We start from the raw sequence: 5421 nt of genomic DNA on the forward strand, positions 1-5421 counted from the left end.
CATTGAAAGATAAAGGCAGAAGTACAGAATGTCTCAGAATGGCCATGCACCTACACAGCTAACTTTATGCCAAACTTTAAGCAGAATCACTGAGACAGTTGATACAAAAGGATAGATCTGTATTTGGATGAAGGAAGTGGAAATAAGTGGCAATGGTGAAAAGAATCAACAGTCTGACTAAGTGAAGTACCTATTACATGTCTTCATGTCAAAAGTTGTCACTGAGACAAAAGAAATTATTAAAGAAGTGCTTGGCATATTGCTTAATTGTGATGGATTTCACCAATACATCTTCAGACATAGGGATGGACTGTGAGTCACTTGAAGGAATGATTAATGTGCTAAGAGCAGAAATCTCACCTGATATATGGAGGATGGGAATGAAGCTACAGAAATACTGGCTGCTTCTTAGATTTAAGGCTGGAACACATGTATATAACAGAAACAGAGACAAACATATGTACAGATAAAGAGCACCAACATTCTGTTCGATAAAAACATTTTGCGTTTAAGACTTATGTTCTGATTTTAACACTTCCCCAACACTTGCTAACCTTTACAAATTACTGGTTATGCAACAGCTGGAGTAGAGTGTACAATTCTGTGCACCAGGCTTTAGGAAGACTGTCAAGGCCTTGGAGAGAGCACAGAGGAGATTTACCAGAATGATACCAGGAATGAGAGACTTCAGTTAGTGGACAGACTAGAGAATGTAAGAATATAAGAAATAGGAACAGGAGTAGGCTATATGGCCCCTCGAGCCTGCTCCATCATTCAATAAGATCATGGCTGATCTGCTCATGGCCTCAGCTCCACTTCCCCGCCCGCTCCCCATAACCCCTTATCCTCTTATCATTTAAAAAACTGTCTATTTCTGCCTTAAATTTAATCTCTGAGGCAGTGAATTCCACAGATTTACAATCCTCTGAGAGAAGAAATTTCTCCTCATCTCTGTTTTAAATGGGCGACCCCTTATTCTAAGATCATGCCCCCTAGTTCTAGTCTCTCCCATCAGTGGAAACATCCTCTCTGCATCCACCTTGTCAAGCCCCCTCATAATCTTATATGTTTCGATAAGATCACCTCTCATTCTTCTGAATTCCAATGAGTAGAGGCCCAACCTACTCAACCTTTCTTCATAAGTCAACCCCCTCATCCCCGGAATCAACCTTCTCTGAACTGCCTCCAAAGCAAGTATATCCTTTCATAAATATGGAAACCAAAACTGCATGCAATATTTCAGGTGTGGCCTCACCAATACCTTATGTAGCTGTCGCAAGACTTCTCTGCTTTTATACTCCATCCCCTTTGCAATAAAGGCCAAGCTACCATTGGCCTTCCTGATCACTTGCTGCACCTGCATACTATTCTTTTGTGTTTCATGCACAAGTACCCCCAGCTCTCGCTGTACTGCAGCACTTTGCAATCTTTCTCCATTTAAATAATAACTTGCTCTTTGATTTTTTCTGCAAGCTGTGATTGTTCTTCTTAGAGCAGAGAAAGCTATAGGGCAAGTTAATAGAAGTGTTCAAAATGATCAGGTGGATTTGATAGAGTAAATAGGGAGAAACCGTTTCCATTGGCAGCAGAGTCCGTAACCAGAGGGAGATCAGGAGACATATTTTTACAAAGCGAGTTGTATGATCGGGAATGCACTGCCTGAAAGGGTGGCGGTAGCAGATTCAATAGTAACTTTCAAAAGGTAATTTGATATTTAATTGGAAAGGAAAAATTTGCATGCCTATGGGGAAAGAGTGGGACTAATTGGATAGCTCTTTCACTAAGCTGGCACAGGCACGATGGGCCAATTGACCATCTTGTGTGCTGTGAGATTATATAATTCTATGGGCTAGAATTTCCATAAAATCCGCTACCACTGGATTGCCGCTAAGATTATTAAATTAATGCCTGAAAAATTGCACAAAAAAAGGAAAACATTCTGTCCGGCGGCAAAAATGGGTTTTACACGCAGATTCTTGGTGGAAAACGCGGTTCTGGAAAAATTGGGTGGTTCCTAATCAAATTTGGCAGTACTTACTCATTTCATTCTAGGCTACAGGTTGGGCCAAGGGAGGGGGGAAAACACAAAAAATATTTTTTCCAAAAGTAAATCAGAAAACATTCTCAGGACCCTTTTCCACTTAATCGCTGTAAAATAATGTTAAAAGTATTTATTGTTGTGTATGGAGAAAGAGTCAGACTGAACACTGTGAGCTCAAAGTAAAGTGTGACCTTAGTCTTTTACTACAGGTCTCCAGAGTGCCTCTCCAACCTGTGAAGCCTTCTTAAATGCCTGTGCTCCCAAAGGATTATGGGATCCTTTGGGACTCCAGGGGATGAGCCCTCTGGTGGCTGTACAGAGTAAATACAAATCCACATATATAATAATCATAAGAAACACTTTAACTTATCTTTTTTTGCAGGGCTACTAACCTACCACCCAGCTCTGGCTGCTTTCTCGTGGGCTGTTTTATTTTATTCATCTACGGGTCACCGCTGAAACCAAACTTGGGCGTTAGCGGTTTTTCCGGCGGTGCACGCCGGCGGTCCGCTCCCCAGCGGTATTTCTAAACCGCCGGCAGAACTTTTTATGGAAATTTATGGAAATTCTCGCCGGGTGGTTTTCAGCCGAAAACGAGCAGTACCGCCGAAAAGCCCTGTGGAAATGGAGTGAAAATTCTAGCCCATAAATTGGAAAAGAACTGTAGCCTTCGGGAGAAGAGTGTTAGTGAGACACATATTGAATAAAATGGATAGTACATTATCATACTGTACCATGACCAATCCCAATAAAATTAAGAATGAATATACATTTATATTAGGTTATAACTAGCAGAGTCCCGCAAAACATTTGTGGTCCATATAGTAACTTAATTGCAACAGTACTTGTTTAGACTGGCTTCATCTTTTTATCTATAGAATCAACGCTAATGTCCTCCCTCCCCTCTCCCTCCCCTCTCTCTCTCCCTCCCTCACTCCCTCTCTCTCTCTCTCGCTCACTCTCCCTTCCCTCCCAACCTCTCTCTCCCTCTCTCTCTCTCTCTCCCCCTTCCTCCCTCTCCTTCCCTCTACCTCCCCCCTCCCTCTCCCTCCATCTTTCCCTCCCTCCTCTTTCTTTCCTCCCTCTCTCTTTTCTCCCTGCCTCTTTACCCTCCCTCATTCACCCCTCCCTCCCTCTCTCGCCCCTCCCTCCTTCTCTCCACCTCCCTCCCTCTCTCCTCCCGCTCTCCTCTCCTCCCACCCCCTCTCTCCTTCATCCCTCCCTCTCTACCCCCTCCGACCCTCCCTCTCTCCCCCCTATGTCCTTCCCTCTCTCCCCTCCCTCTCTCCCCCTCCCTCCCTCTCTCACTTTCCTATCCCTCTCTCTTTCTCTCCCTCACCCACCGCTCCCACCATGCGCTCCTCTCATCTCCGCAGCAACGCCCGTGGAGGCCCCGCTCCCCCCGCCCACGCAAATATTGAACCCAAGTTGAGCTTCTGACCACATCATCACACCATCAACAAGACCGCCTCCTTCCATCTCCATAACATCGTCCGACTCCGCACCTGCCTCAGCTCATCTGCTGCTGAAATGCTCATCCATGCCTTTGTTGCCTCTAGACTTGACTATTTAAATGCTTTCCTGGTCGCCCTCCCATCATCCATCCTCCATAAACTTAAACTCATCCAAAACTCTGCTGCCCATATCCTAACTTGCACAAAGTCCCATTCACCCTTCACTCCCGTGCTCGCTGAGCTAAATTGGATCCTGGTCCGGCAACACCTCATTCTCGTTTTGAAATACATCGATGGAATCGCATCTCCATATCCCCGTAACCTCCTCCAGCCCTACAAACCACGGAGATCTCAGCTCCTCCTATTCTGGCCTTTTGAGCATCCATTTTAATCGCTCAACCATTGGCGGTTGTGCTTTCAGATGCCTCGGCCCAAAGGTCTGGAATTCTCTCCCTAAAACTCTCTGCCTCTACTTCTCTTTCCTCCTTATAGACACTCCTTAAAATCTACCTCTTTGACGAATCTTTTGCTCATCTGTCCTAATATCGCCTTATGTGGCTCGGTGATAATGCTCCTGTGAAGCGCTTTGGGACATTTTACTATGCTAAAGGTGCTATATAAATGCAAGTTGCTGTTGTTGTGGTTACATTTCCATCCACGCCTCTAGTCAAGGGGAATGCCTGCTGTAACGGGCTGCACTTGGAAATATGGGCAGGTTAGGTCGGATCAGGTGGAGCATACTTCAGGTGTACCAAGGGAGACTATATCAGTGGTGTCAATGGCTTTATGCAGTGAATCTGAAATCCTGTGCTCCCAGTGTGCCTGCAAATTTCCTAAGATGCGCTCCCTGTGAACTCCGTTCCTGCCAAGAGATCATCATCATCACAGGCAGTCCCTCGAAGCGAGGATGACTTGTTTCCACGCCAAAAAAGGATGAGTTCACAGGTGTTTCAATGAAGGACCTAATATTCCAGGTCCTGAACTACATCCTGAAGGGTGGAAGATGCCTGTGTGTGGATTTTTTTAATGTGGGGTGGCCGTTGCACACCAGTCACCACAAGGGCTTGACAAAGCTAGGTCTTGGTCCAATGGTAAGGATAATAAGAATTAGGAACAGGAGGAGGCCATCTAGCCCCTCGAGCCTATCCAAGACGACTGGAGACCTGCTCTGCTGCACAGACCGAATGCGCACACATATCGAAGTGTGGGCTGGCCCATGCTGCCGGTGGGCCCCTGACCCCGAACTCATGCCTCTCCTGGGCCCCGATCATGTCCATCTACATTCTCTTGCCCTGATCTCACCGCTCCTGCTGTATCTGCCCACGCTCCAATCACCGACCTGGACCTTGATGACGTCACTCTTCACTGTCGTCGCCCTCCTGCACCAGCTCACACTGCTCCCTGAAGTACTATGCCTCCACGCTGATCTCGAGGCTGCTCGCTGCTCCTTTTATGGCCCCAACCTGCCACTGGTGTTCTCATGCCCTGACCTGCATGAGAACACCAGCAGCAGGTCAGGGCCATAAAAGGAATGGCGAGCGGCCTCGGGAGCAGTGTGGAGGTCCCGACCTGCTAAGACAGCCAGATCGAGGAATCATCACTTATATTCACTACTGTACATCACCTTAGGAGTCTAAAAATATCAATTATGCACAGATTCTGAATACACCTTACTGTACAATTAAAAGGATTGTAATATTGCCAAGGTTATGGTAACTTCAATTTCAAGAGCTTTTATTTATTAAGTACGAAATCATTTCAGACTTTTAATACATTTCTTAATTAATGTAACAATTAAATAGCTTACTTCTGTTTTATGCAAACTGAAAATGCATTTGGTCCTTATTTTTAGAAGGAACGGCCAGGAGCACATAATTAAAGGGTACATTCAGGGGTAAATGTTGTTCCCGATTGGAGTGGTGATTG

Source organism: Pristiophorus japonicus, chromosome 10 (assembly GCF_044704955.1).
Source record: "Pristiophorus japonicus isolate sPriJap1 chromosome 10, sPriJap1.hap1, whole genome shotgun sequence".
Classification (NCBI taxonomy): domain Eukaryota; kingdom Metazoa; phylum Chordata; class Chondrichthyes; family Pristiophoridae; genus Pristiophorus; species Pristiophorus japonicus.